The sequence below is a fragment of the Bombina bombina genome, chromosome 1 (assembly GCF_027579735.1).
Source record: "Bombina bombina isolate aBomBom1 chromosome 1, aBomBom1.pri, whole genome shotgun sequence".
NCBI lineage: Eukaryota > Metazoa > Chordata > Amphibia > Anura > Bombinatoridae > Bombina > Bombina bombina.
Genome location: NC_069499.1, coordinates 252566400 through 252581099, shown reverse-complemented (window position 1 = coordinate 252581099; position 14700 = coordinate 252566400). Strand labels below are relative to the sequence as shown.

The following is a 14700-nucleotide window of genomic DNA, read 5'->3' as shown; positions in this document are numbered from 1 at the left end:
TATTTTATTAGGTTTATAATGCTGTTTAGCATTTAAAGTCTTCATTTCAAAGCTTTAAAAATAATGTATTAGGTGTTTTGACAATTTTGAGAGGGGCCTGGAACCGAACTCCCTCACTTCCCATTGACATACATTATAAACTGGGTTTCAATTTACAACGGTTTCGATTTACAACCATTCCTTCTGGAACCTAACCCCGGCATAAACTGAGGGCTACCTGTAATAACGTAAAGATGTTAGGCTTAAAAAGATTATTTTGGAAAATTCAATAAAAATATTTAAACAAAAAAAAAAAAAAAAAAGGACAGTGCACTGTAACATTTTCTCCCATTTGTTTCCAATGATCCATTTTACCTGTTGGAGTCTAATAGTTTACAAATAGCTCCTTTACCTTTATTTATTGTATTTGAAATAGATGCTTTTGCCTGTGGTATCCCCTCCTATACTAAAAAACAAATTATGCTTGCCTGATAATTTCATTTCCATCGAGGAGAGTCCACGGCTTCATTCGTTACTGTTGGGAATTAAGAACCTGGCCACCAGGAAGAGGCAAAGACACCCCAGCCAAAGGCTTAAATACCTACCCCACTTCCCTCATCCCCCAGTCATTCTGCCGAGGGAACAAGAAACAGTAGGAGAAATATCAGGGTATAAATGGTGCCAGAAGAGGATTTAAATTTAGGTCCGCCCATTGGAGATACGGGCGGGAGCCGTGGACTCTTCTCCCCTTGATGGAAACGAAATTATCAGGTAAGTATAATTTATGTTTTCCATCTAAAGGGAAGGAGAGTCCACAGCTTCATTCATTACTGTTGGGAACATATACCCAAGCTTTAGAGGACACAGAATAAAAACGGGAGGGGAAAAAAGGTGGACCCTATTCTGAGGGTACCACAGCCTGCAAAACTGCAGAAGCAAAAACGTCAAATTTGTAAAACGTTGTAAAAGTGTGTAAGGAGGACCAGGTAGCTGCATTACAAATTTGCTCTATAGAGGCCTCATTCTTGAAGGCCCAAGACGAAGCCACAGCTCTAGTTGAATGAGCCGTGATCCTCTGAGGAGGCTTATGCCCCGCTATCTCATAGGCTAAGCGAATCAAGCTCCTCAACCAAAAGGACAAAGAAGTAGAAGAGGCTTTCTGCCCCTTGCACTTCCCTGAATACACCACAAAAAGATGTAGACTGTCTGAAATTCTTCGTAGCCTGAAGATAGAACTTCAGGGCACAAACCACATCCAGATTATGAAGCAGTTAGGGCACAAAGAAGGAACCACTATTTCCTGATGTTACAGTTAGACACCACCTTGAGAAGAAACCCCAAACCAGTGCGAAGCACCGTCTTATCCACGTGAAAAACCAGATAAGGACGCTCACAATGCAAGGCAGCCAGTTCAGATACTCTGCATGCCGATGCAATGGCCAACAGGAGGAGAACCTTCCAGGACAGAATCTTAATGTCAATGGAATGCATAGGCTCAAACGGAACCCTCTGCAATACTTTAAGGACCATGTTTAAGCTCCATGGGGGAGCAGACTTTCTAAAGACAGGCCTGATTCTAGACAAAGCCTGAACAAAATATCGGATGTTAGGGAGCTCAGTGAGTCTTCTATGTAACAAGACAGAGAATGCCAAAATCTGTCCCTTTAAGGAACTGGCGGCAAGACCCTCCTCCAAACCGTCTTGGAGAAAAGACACAATCATGGATACCTTCACCTTATGCCAAGGATAGCCATGCTTATCACACCAGGACAAGTAAGTCCTCCACACCTTATGGTAGATGCGACGAATGACTGGCTTCCTTGCCTGAATTAGAGTATCAATCACACTTTCAGAAAAGCCTCTCTTGGCCAAGACTAGGCGTTCATCTCCACGCAGTCAGCCTCAGAGAATGTAGATTTTGATGTTGAAAAGGGCCCTGTTCCAGCAGATCCCTACGTCAGGGTAGCCTCCATGGCGGAGAGGATGACATCCCAACCAAATCCGCAGAATGACCGAAGCTCGCTCCTGTTTGATGTGAGCCACTACACGAGGTAGAAGAGGCAACGGTGGAAAAATATAAGCTAGGCTGAATCCCCAAGGCACCGCCAAGGCTCTCTATCAGGATCCCTGAACCTCGACCCGTAACGGGGTTGCTTGCAATTGAGTCTGGACGCCATGAAATCTATCTCCGGCGTCCCCTACCTGAGACAAATCTTTGCAAACACTTTGGGGTGAAGAGCCCATTCCCCTGGATGGAAAGATTGCCTACTGAGAAAGTCCGCTTCCAAGTTGTCCACACCTGGAATGTGAATCGCTAAGAGCGAGCAGCTCTGGGACTGTCAGGGTTTTTTCCCTGTTTTGTTTGCCATGTGCTGCTGGCAGCCATTTTACTCACCTCTCTTGCTGACTATGGTGCATTGTGGGGGATGCTGCTCATTTCCTGCACTTCCTTTTATGGCCAGACTGGTGTGCATCATCTGTGTGAGACAGGATGCAGTCTCAGAATTGAGTTTTTGAGAGTTCCTGTGTATCACCTGGCTGTCTGACGTCCTTCCTGGTTCCTGATCCCTGGCTTGTTTCTGACTATTCGCTTTGGCTCCTGACTCGGCTTGTCTGACTACCAGCTCTGGTTTTGACTCCTGGCTTGTTATTTGACTTGTGGACTTTTTATTATTTTTGCTATTAATAAAGATGTGATTATTTTTGCACTTCTGGTCTCTGATTCCTGGCACCTTGACAGGGACTCTGCCCACTCCAATATCCGAGACACCTCCCTCATGGCTAGGGAGCTCCTCATACCCCCCTGATGGTTGATGTAGGCTACGGAGGTTATGTTGTCTGTCTGGAATTTGATGAAGCTGATCGTCCCCAGCGGAGGCCATGCCTTCAGAGCATTGTAGATTGCTCGGAGTTCCATAATATTTATCGGGAGGAGAGAGACTCCTCCTGGGACCATTTTCCTTGTGCCATCCTGGCACCCCATCCTGCCAGCCTCACTTCCGTGGTCACAATCTCCCAGGACGGTCTCAAGAAGGATGTCCCCATGGACAGTTGCTCCGGACGGATCCACCAAGAAAGGGAAATCTGAGTCCGAGCGTCAATGGATCTGCTGTGACAGATCTGAATGATCGCCGTTCCACTGCCTCAACATGCACAATCGAAGATGTCTGAGATGGAACCTGGCGAATGGAAGGAAGTCTATGCTGGAAACCATGGGTCTGATCACCTCCAATACACTGAGCCACCAAGGGGCTTGAGGAGGACTGAAGGGCAAGACAAGAGGATGCAATCTTCCTGCGTCGATGGTCTGTGAGAAATATTTTCATGGAAATAGAGTCTATTATCGTGCCCAGGAACTCAACCCTGTTGCTGGGAACCAGGGAACTCTTTCCTGAGTTGATCTTGCAATCGTGAGATTGGAGCAAAAAAACAAGCACCCTCGAATGATCCTCTACGAGACTGAGCAACGGCGCCTGGACTAGGATGTAGTCCAGATAGGGCGCCACAGCAATGCCTCTGGATCTGGCCACCGCCAGTAGCGCCCCCAGAATCTTTGTGAAGACTCTCGGGGTCGTCGCCAGACCAAAGGAAAGGGCCACAAACTGGAAGTGTTTGTACAGAAATGCAAATCTTAGGAACTTGAAGTGGTCCCTGTAAATTGGTACACAAAGGTAAGCGTCCTTCAAGTCTATAGTTGTCATGAACTGTCCCCTCTTCAACTAGGGGCAGAATATATTTGATTGTTTCCATTTTGAACAATGAAAACAGAAACTTGTTTAAACACTTTAGGTCCAGAATCAGGAGAACATGCCCTCCTTCTTGGAGCCACAAAAAGATTTGAATAGTACCCTAGACCCCTCTCTGCTTGGGGTACTGGTACGATAACACCTAGAGAGGATAGATCTCTCACACATTCTAGAAAGGCTTCTCTCTTTTACGGTCTTGAAGACAGGTTTAACAGGAGGAATCCGCCCCTGGGCGGATGGGATCTGAACCCTATCCTGTAACCCTCGGCGACAACGTCCAGAACCCAAGGATCCTGAATGTCCCGCAACCAGGCTTCTGAGAAGAGAGATAATCTGCTCCCTACTTGGCCCGGAGACCGGTCGGGGGCCGCCCCTTCATGCCGATTTTGTCTCGGCAGGCTTCTTGCTCTGCTTAGACTTGTTCCAAGAATGAGCCGGTTTTCAAGTTTACTTGGACTGGTCCACTTTTGCGGCAGGCTGCTAGGGCTGGGGCTTGTCTGCACGAAAGGGACAAAAGGTAGATCATTTAGGCTTAGCCTTCTTATCCTGCGGTAGGAAAGCGCCCTTGCCTCCTGTAACAATGGATATGATCGAAACCAATCCTGAACGGAATCTTTCCTTGAAAAAGGCAGGGACAACAGCATTGACTTGGATGTCATGTCCGCAGACCAAGACTTTAGCCACAGAGCCCTGCGAGTTAAAACGGAAAAACCTGACACCTTAGCGTTCAGGCGAATAATTTGCATATTGGCATCACATATGAAAGAATTGGCAGTGAAACTCGTTAACGCTGATTGCTTGTGGAGCTGTTAATATGAGTCGGGATGGTTTCACAGAAAGACTCTCCCTGCATCTCCGGACTCTAACTTTCGCCCAGGCTCTCACTGAGAGGCTGACAGGACTACTTAAAACTCCAGTGCCAATGCGAAGAGTACTACCCTCCATAAGAGACTACTCTGATCTTCGGCACTTCTCTGCCGTCCTCCTGTGACGAAAGGCAAAGAATGACTGGGGGTGAGGGAAGTGGGGGATGAGGGAAGTGGGGGAAGTATTTAAGCCTTTGGCTGGGGTGTCTTTGCCTCCTCTTGGTGGCCAGGTTCTTAATTCCAAACAGTAATGAATGAAGCCGTGGACTCTCCTTCCCTTTAGATGGAAAACATAAATTATGCTTACCTGATAATTTCATTTCCATCAAGGGGAGGAGAGTCCACGGCTCCCGCCCGTATCTCCAATTGGTGGACCTAAATTTAAATCATCTTCTGGCACCATTTATACCCTGATATTTCTCCTACTGTTCCTTTTTCTCTCAGCAGAATGACTGGGGGATGAGGGAAGTGGGGTAGGTATTTAAGCCTTTGGCTGGGGTGTTTTTGCCTCCTCCTGGTGGCCAGGTTCTTAATTCCCAACAGTAATGAATGAAGCCGTGGACTCTCCTCCCCTCGATGGAAATGAAATTATCAGTCAAGCATAATTTATGTTTTTTTAGTATAAGAGGGGATACCACAGGCAAAAGCATCTATTTAAAATACAATAAATAAAGGTAAAGGAGCTATTTGTAAACTGACTCCAACAAGTAAAATGGATCATTGGAAACAAAGGGGAGAAAATGTTACAGTGCATTATCTTTTTTTTGTTGAAATCTTTTTATTGAATTTTCCAAAATAAGTTACAATCTTCTTAAGCCTAACATCTTTACGTTCTTACATGTGTAATCTATACATTGATAAAAAAAACAAGTCAAATCAAGAGTCTATTTCTTCTTCTGTTTTCCATTGGATCATGTCATCATGAATCATGAAAACTTTTATGATTCAGAAAAAGCATTCAGTTTTAAGAGACTTTCCAATTTACTTCCATTATCAAATTGTGCAGGTTTTATATGCACACTTTCTGAAGCACCAGCTGCAATTGAGCATGTTCGAGAGTTCACAGTGTATACAAGTCTGTGATCGGCTGAAGGCAGTCACATGATTTAGGGGACTGGCAAATTGGGAAAAATAAAAAATTTCGGAAAAAAAACCTAATAAATGCTGACCTGATCAATTAATTTATTTCATGGTGGTGAGAGTCCACTATCCATTACTCCTGGGAATTAGTCTTCCTGGACACTAGGAGAAGGCAAAGACTCCCAAACCCTAAGAGCGCTATAAAACCCCTCCCACCTTACTGGTAACTAGTCTGACGTATAGCCAAGCAAGAAAGGTAGGAAAGGAAACAAGCAAAAAAAGGAGCAGGGGAAAAATAAAAAATGGGGGGTTCTCGTAGACACTACTATGAAAGAAATTAATTTATCAGGTAAGCATTAATTAGGTTTTCTTTCATAAAGATGGGGAAAGTGCACAATCCATTACTCCTGGAAAACCAATACCCAAGCAGTGAAGTCCACGAGTAACGAGGGCGACAGTCATTACATATTTAGATTCTCTTTTTTCACACACAAGAGATATGTAAATATAACAAAATTAAAATAACCAGAGATTACTGCCTGAAGGACTACCTACCAAAGGCTGCTTTGGAATAAGTAAAAATACACTGACTGGCCCAAAAAAATTGTCTACGAATAATAATAAATAAAAAAATTAAACCAAGAAGCCAAAGACACAACCAACTTGTTCTTTTTAAGAATCAGAAAAAATAGACCAGAGGATTGTTTGAAAATCTATATAGCATGCAGATAAGTACAAAGCACTATCAACATCCAAATAATGTAGAAGGGTCTACATAGAAAACCGTAGGGGGGGGGGGGGGGAGGAGGAACAACCATTTTCAACTTATATTATCCAAAGATACCACATAAGAAAAAAAAAATCAAACTAGTCAACAAAAACTGCCTTGTCTTGATGAAAAAAAACAAGATAAGAAGAGACTCAATTGAGAGCGAACTCTAACTCTCCTAGCAGAAAAAATTACTAAAAGAAACATAACTGTCTAAGACAAATGCACATATGCCTAGGCTCAAAAGAGGAGCCTGCAAAAACCCTTAAAAACAAATTAAGGTCCCAAGAAGGAACAAGTGGCTCAGCTATAGGCTTAATAATAACTAAAGCCAGAACAAAAAATAGAAAGTCAAAAAGATAAGCAATCTTCCTGTGAAACAAAAAACAGAAAGAGACTAAAACTGACCCTTCAAAAGAGCTGGAGGATAAATCCAAACAATCCAGAGGATAAAGCAGAATCCTAGGATTTCTAAAGAAATCTAGGAAAAATCAAACCATACACCAGGGAGAAAAGACCTACTAAACCAAAATCTAAACTAGAGAAATAGAAGAAACCTCTCTGTCAAAGAACTAAACATAAAATCTCCAAACCATCAAGTTAAGAAACTTGAGATCCTGATGAGAATACAGACCTTGAGACAGAAGAACTAGCCATAGAGAAAGAAACCATAGAGAAAGAAGCCAGAGGACAACTGGACATCTGAACTAGATACACAAACAAGATTTTATGGGGCCAAGCCAGAGCAAAGAGAAACACAGATGATCTATCCTGCCTGTTCCTAGCAATCACCTTTGGAAAAAACACCAAAAGAAAAAAAATATATAAGCTAAATGAAACAACCAAGGCGCTATAAGAGCATCCACAAACTTTGCCTGAGCATCCCTGGACACTGCAAAAAAAAAAAAAACTGGGAAGCTAGATGTTCAACTGAGAAGCCATCAGATATATCTCTACCACAAACTAATAGAAAAAAATCCAGATAAAGATTCACCTGTATACAGGAACTGACGACTGAGAAAATCTGCTCCACAGATAACCTATAAATTTAAAATGCAGAAATAAGACAACAAACGTCCTCTGTCTTTCAGAGACCCCCAAAACAACACCGCAGCATGAAATACATGCATCTGTCAACATCACAAACCAGATGGGACTAACAAAAAACATAATTTATGTAAGAACTTACCTGATAAATTCATTTCTTTCATATTAGCAAGAGTCCATGAGCTAGTGACGTATGGGATATACATTCCTACCAGGAGGGGCAAAGTTTCCCAAACCTCAAAATGCCTACAAATACACCCCTCACCACACCCACAATTCAGTTTAACGAATAGCCAAGAAGTGGGGTGATAAAAAAGTGCGAAAGCATATAAAATAAGGAATTGGAATAATTGTGCTTTATACAAAATCATAACCACCACAAAAAAAGGGCGGGCCTCATGGACTCTTGCTAATATGAAAGAAATGAATTTATCAGGTAAGTTCTTACATAAATTATGTTTTCTTTCATGTAATTAGCAAGAGTCCATGAGCTAGTGACGTATGGGATAATGACTACCCAAGATGTGGATCTTTCCACACAAGAGTCACTAGAGAGGGAGGGATAAAATAAAGACAGCCAATTCCTGCTGAAAATAATCCACACCCAAAATAAAGTTTAATGAAAAACATAAGCAGAAGATTCAAACTGAAACCGCTGCCTGAAGTACTTTTCTACCAAAAACTGCTTCAGAAGAAGAAAATACATCAAAATGGTAGAATTTAGTAAAAGTATGCAAAGAGGACCAAGTTGCTGCTTTGCAGATCTGGTCAACCGAAGCTTCATTCCTAAACGCCCAGGAAGTAGAAACTGACCTAGTAGAATGAGCTGTAATTCTCTGAGGCGGAGTTTTACCCGACTCAACATAGGCAAGATGAATTAAAGATTTCAACCAAGATGCCAAAGAAATGGCAGAAGCTTTCTGGCCTTTTCTAGAACCGGAAAAGATAACAAATAGACTAGAAGTCTTACGAAAAGATTTCGTAGCTTCAACATAATATTTCAAAGCTCTAACAACATCCAAAGAATGCAACGATTTCTCCTTAGAATTCTTAGGATTAGGACATAATGAAGGAACCACAATTTCTCTACTAATGTTGTTGGAATTCACAACTTTAGGTAAAAATTCAAAAGAAGTTCGCAACACCGCCTTATCCTGATGAAAAATCAGAAAAGGAGACTCACAAGAAAGAGCAGATAATTCAGAAACTCTTCTGGCAGAAGAGATGGCCAAAAGGAACAAAACTTTCCAAGAAAGTAATTTAATGTCCAATGAATGCATAGGTTCAAACGGAGGAGCTTGAAGAGCTCCCAGAACCAAATTCAAACTCCAAGGAGGAGAAATTGACTTAATGACAGGTTTTATACGAACCAAAGCTTGTACAAAACAATGAATATCAGGAAGAATAGCAATCTTTCTGTGAAAAAGAACAGAAAGAGCAGAGATTTGTCCTTTCAAAGAACTTGCGGACAAACCCTTATCTAAACCATCCTGAAGGAACTGTAAAATTCTCGGTATTCTAAAAGAATGCCAGGAAAAATGATGAGAAAGACACCAAGAAATATAAGTCTTCCAGACTCTATAATATATCTCTCGAGATACAGATTTACGAGCCTGTAACATAGTATTAATCACAGAGTCAGAGAAACCTCTTTGACCAAGAATCAAGCGTTCAATCTCCATACCTTTAAATTTAAGGATTTCAGATCCTGATGGAAAAAAGGACCTTGTGACAGAAGGTCTGGTCTTAACGGAAGAGTCCACGGTTGGCAAGAGGCCATCCGGACAAGATCCGCATACCAAAACCTGTGAGGCCATGCCGGAGCTACCAGCAGAACAAACGAGCATTCCTTCAGAATCTTGGAGATTACTCTTGGAAGAAGAACTAGAGGCGGAAAGATATAGGCAGGATGATACTTCCAAGGAAGTGATAATGCATCCACTGCCTCCGCCTGAGGATCCCGGGATCTGGACAGATACCTGGGAAGTTTCTTGTTTAGATGGGACGCCATCAGATCTATTTCTGGAAGTTCCCACATTTGAACAATCTGAAGAAATACCTCTGGGTGAAGAGACCATTCGCCCGGATGCAACGTTTGGCGACTGAGATAATCCGCTTCCCAATTGTCTACACCTGGGATATGAACCGCAGAGATTAGACAGGAGCTGGATTCCGCCCAAACCAAAATTCGAGATACTTCTTTCATAGCCAGAGGACTGTGAGTCCCTCCTTGATGATTGATGTATGCCACAGTTGTGACATTGTCTGTCTGAAAACAAATGAACGATTCTCTCTTTAGAAGAGGCCAAAACTGAAGAGCTCTGAAAATTGCACGGAGTTCCAAAATATTGATCGTAATCTCACCTCCTGAGATTCCCAAACTCCTTGTGCCGTCAGAGATCCCCACACAGCTCCCCAACCTGTGAGACTTGCATCTGTTGAAATTACAGTCCAGGTCGGAAGCACAAAAGAAGCCCCCTGAATTAAACGATGGTGATCTGTCCACCATGTTAGAGAGTGTCGAACAATCGGTTTTAAAGATATTAATTGAGATATCTTCGTGTAATCCTTGCACCATTGCTTCAGCATACAGAGCTGAAGAGGTCGCATGTGAAAACGAGCAAAGGGGATCGCGTCCGATGCAGCAGTCATAAGACCTAGAATTTCCATGCATAAGGCTACCGAAGGGAATGATTGTGACTGAAGGTTTCGACAAGCTGTAATCAACTTTAGACGTCTCTTGTCTGTTAAAGACAGAGTCATGGACACTGAATCCATCTGGAAACCCAGAAAGGTTACCCTTGTCTGAGGAATCAAAGAACTTTTTGGTAAATTGATCCTCCAACCATGATCTTGAAGAAACAACACAAGTCGATTCGTATGAGATTCTGCTAAATGTAAAGACTGAGCAAGTACCAAGATATCGTCCAAATAAGGAAATACCACAATACCCTGTTCTCTGATTACAGACAGCAGGGCACCGAGAACCTTTGTAAAAATTCTTGGAGCTGTAGCTAGGCCAAACGGCAGAGCCACAAACTGGTAATGCTTGTCCAGAAACGAGAATCTCAGGAACTGATAATGATCTGGATGAATCGGAATATGCAGATATGCATCCTGTAAATCTATTGTGGACATATAATTCCCTTGCTGAACAAAAGGTAAGATAGTCCTTACAGTTACCATCTTGAACGTTGGTATCCTTACATAACGATTCAATATTTTTAGATCCAGAACTGGTCTGAAAGAATTCTCCTTCTTTGGTACAATGAAGAGATTTGAATAAAACCCCATCCCCTGTTCCGGAACTGGAACTGGCATAATTACTCCAGTCAACTCTAGATCTGAAACACATTTCAGAAATGCTTGAGCTTTTACTGGATTTACTGGGACACGGGAAAGAAAAAATCTCTTTGCAGGAGGTCTCAACTTGAAACCAATTCTGTACCCTTCTGAAACAATGCTCTGAATCCAAAGATTGTGAACAGAATTGATCCAAATTTCCTTGAAAAAACGTAACCTGCCCCCTACCAGCTGAGCTGGAATGAGGGCCGCACCTTCATGTGGACTTAGAAGCAGGCTTTGCCTTTCTAGCTGGCTTGGATTTATTCCAGACTGGAGATGGTCTCCAAACTGAAACTGCTCCTGAGGATGAAGGATCAGGCTTTTGTTCTTTGTTGAAACGAAAGGAACGAAAACGATTATTAGCCCTGTTTTTACCTTTAGATTTTTTATCCTGTGGTAAAAAAGTTCCTTTCCCACCAGTAACAGTTGAAATAATGGAATCCAACTGAGAACCCAATAATTTGTTACCCTGGAAAGAAATGGAAAGTAAAGTTGATTTAGAAGCCATATCAGCATTCCAAGTTTTAAGCCATAAAGCTCTTCTAGCTAAAATAGCTAGAGACATAAACCTGACATCAACTCTGATAATATCAAAAATGGCATCACAGATAAAATTATTAGCATGCTGAAGAAGAATAATAATATCATGAGAATCACGATGTGTTACTTGCTGCGCTAAAGTTTCCAACCAAAAAGTTGAAGCTGCAGCAACATCAGCCAAAGATATAGCAGGTCTAAGAAGATTACCTGAACACAGATAAGCTTTTCTTAGAAAGGACTCAATTTTCCTATCTAGAGGATCCTTAAACGAAGTACCATCTGACGTAGGAATAGTAGTACGTTTAGCAAGGGTAGAAATAGCCCCATCAACTTTAGGGATCTTGTCCCAAAATTCTAATCTGTCAGACGGCACAGGATATAATTGCTTAAAACGTTTAGAAGGAGTAAATGAATTACCCAAATTATCCCATTCTTTGGAAATTACTGCAGAAATAGCATTAGGAACAGGAAAAACTTCTGGAATAACCACAGGAGCTTTAAATACCTTATCCAAACGTTTAGAATTAGTATCAAGAGGACCAGAATCCTCTATTTCTAAAGCAATTAGTACTTCTTTAAGTAAAGAACGAATAAATTCCATTTTAAATAAATATGAAGATTTATCAGCATCAACCTCTGAGACAGAATCCTCTGAACCAGAAGAGTCATCAGAATCAGAATGATGATGTTCATTTAAAAATTCATCTGTAGGGAGAGAAGTTTTAAAAGATTTTTTACGTTTACTAGAAGGAGAAATAACAGACATAGCCTTCTTTATGGATTCAGAAACAAAATCTCTTATGTCATCAGGAACATTCTGCACCTTAGATGTTGAAGGAACTGCAACAGGCAATGGTACTTTACTAAAGGAAATATTATCTGCATTAACAAGTTTGTCATGACAATCAATACAAACAACAGCCGGAGGAACAGCTACCAAAAATTTACAGCAGATACACTTAGCTTTGGTAGATCCAGCACTAGACAGCGATTTTCCTGTAGTATCTTCTGACTCAGATGCAACGTGAGACATCTTGCAATATGTAAGAGAAAAAACAACATATAAAGCAAAATTGATCAAATTCCTTAAATGACAGTTTCAGGAATGGGAAAGAATGCCAAGAACAAACTTCTAGCAACCAGAAGCAATAAAAAAAGAGACTTAAATAATGTGGAGATAAAAGCGACGCCCATATTTTTTAGCGCCAAATCAGACGCCCACATTATTTGGCGCCTAAATGCTTTTGGCGCCAAAATGACGCCACATCCGGAACGCCGACATCTTTGGCGCAAAATAACGTCAAAAAAATTACGCAACTTCCGGCGACACGTATGACGCCGGAAACGGAAAAGAATTTTTGCGCCAAAAAGTCAGCGCCAAGAATGACACAATTAAATGAAGCATTTTCAGCCCCCGCGAGCCTAACAGCCCACAGGGAAAAAAGTGTCAAATTTTTGAAGGTAAGAAAAAAATGATTAATTCAAATGCATTATCCCAAATATGAAACTGACTGTCTGAAAAATAAGGAAAGTTGAACATTCTGAGTCAAGGCAAATAAATGTTTGAATACATATATTTAGAACTTTATAAACAAAGTGCCCAACCATAGCTTAGAGTGTCACAGAAAATAAGATTTACTTACCCCAGGACACTCATCTACATGTTTGTAGAAAGCCAAACCAGTACTGAAACGAGAATCAGCAGAGGTAATGGTATATATAAGAGTATATCGTCGATCTGAAAAGGGAGGTAAGAGATGAATCTCTACGACCGATAACAGAGAACCTATGAAATAGACCCCGTAGAAGGAGATCATTGCATTCAAATAGGCAATACTCTCTTCACATCCCTCTGACATTCACTGCACGCTGAGAGGAAAACCGGGCTCCAACTTGCTGCGGAGCGCATATCAACGTAGAATCTAGCACAAACTTACTTCACCACCTCCATCGGAGGCAAAGTTTGTAAAACTGAATTGTGGGTGTGGTGAGGGGTGTATTTATAGGCATTTTGAGGTTTGGGAAACTTTGCCCCTCCTGGTAGGAATGTATATCCCATACGTCACTAGCTCATGGACTCTTGCTAATTACATGAAAGAAACGTATTTTTCTGCTCCAAAAGTGTTCGCGCCAAAATGACCCAATAAAGTCTAACATTTGACGCACCCGCGGGCCTAACACCCGCAATTGCAAAAAGTAGTCAAATTGAAAAAAAGACTAAACCCCAGGTAAGAAATAAATTTCTTAAAGTGTTTATATTCCCTCTCTGAGAGGAATCGGGCTTCAACAATGCTGAGAAGCGCATATCAACGTAGAAATCTTAGCACAAATTTACTTCACCACCTCCATAGGAGGCAAAGTTTGTAAAACTGAATTGTGGGTGTGGTGAGGGGTGTATTTACAGGCATTTTGAGGTTTGGGAAACTTTGCCCCTCCTGGTAGGATTGTATATCCCATATGTCACTAGCTCATGGACTCTTGCCAATTACATGAAAGAAATATACTTAGATTGCTATATCTGTTCAAATCCGAATTGGAATTCCATGCAAAAAAATCGAAAATCTCTGTTTTTGAGAGGAAAGAGGATTATTGTTCCTTGTTCACACAAAAGTAACAAAAATTATTACAAATAATAGATTCTAAACCAGAACCAAACAACATATTTGCTAGAAAAGAAAGAAACAAAAGGTTGGATTTAAAAATATATTAACCATCCAGAACTTCAGCCATAAAGCCCTTGTTGAAAGATCAAATTCTTAGCATCACAAATAAAGGCATAACAAGTTTAAAACTACGACAACATATACAGAAAATCTTTACTAGAATAAAGATTATTACACCAAATGAAAGAAGCTGCAACAAGACAGACAATACTGGCCAAAAAAAGGAATGATAGCTCACACAGCCAAAGTAGAAATAGCCCCATTCACCTTAGGAACAGGCTCCCAAAGTTAAACAACAAAGGCTGGCAAAGAAAAAATCTTTTAAAACCTTGCCAAAGAATAAAAAGGACTACATGGCATAGATCACTCCTAGAAACTATCTCAGACAGCATCAGGGTGGGGGGGGGGGGGAACTCAACTTAGCAGCTGGTTAAAAAATAAAACACAAAAGCTAAACAGACATCTTCAGATACCTTAGGATCTTAAAACCCCAAAATGCATAATGCCTCTTTTAATCATAGACACACTTTAGATTACAATTTCACCCTTTAAGGACAAATCAGCTGAACCAGGATCAGAAACATTTGTCTAACACAGACTTAGAATCAGTAGAAGGAGAAAATAGAAACTGACCTTTGACACTTTAAAAAGTAGGCATAGCCGCC

The 14700-nt window shown here is 41.2% G+C and overlaps 1 protein-coding gene across 1 annotated transcript in view; it reads right to left on the bottom strand.

The window, feature by feature from the left end:
• Positions 1-14700, bottom strand: part of HECTD1 (HECT domain E3 ubiquitin protein ligase 1) — a 699591-nt gene that overhangs the window by 304015 nt on the left and 380876 nt on the right. The window lies entirely within an intron of this gene.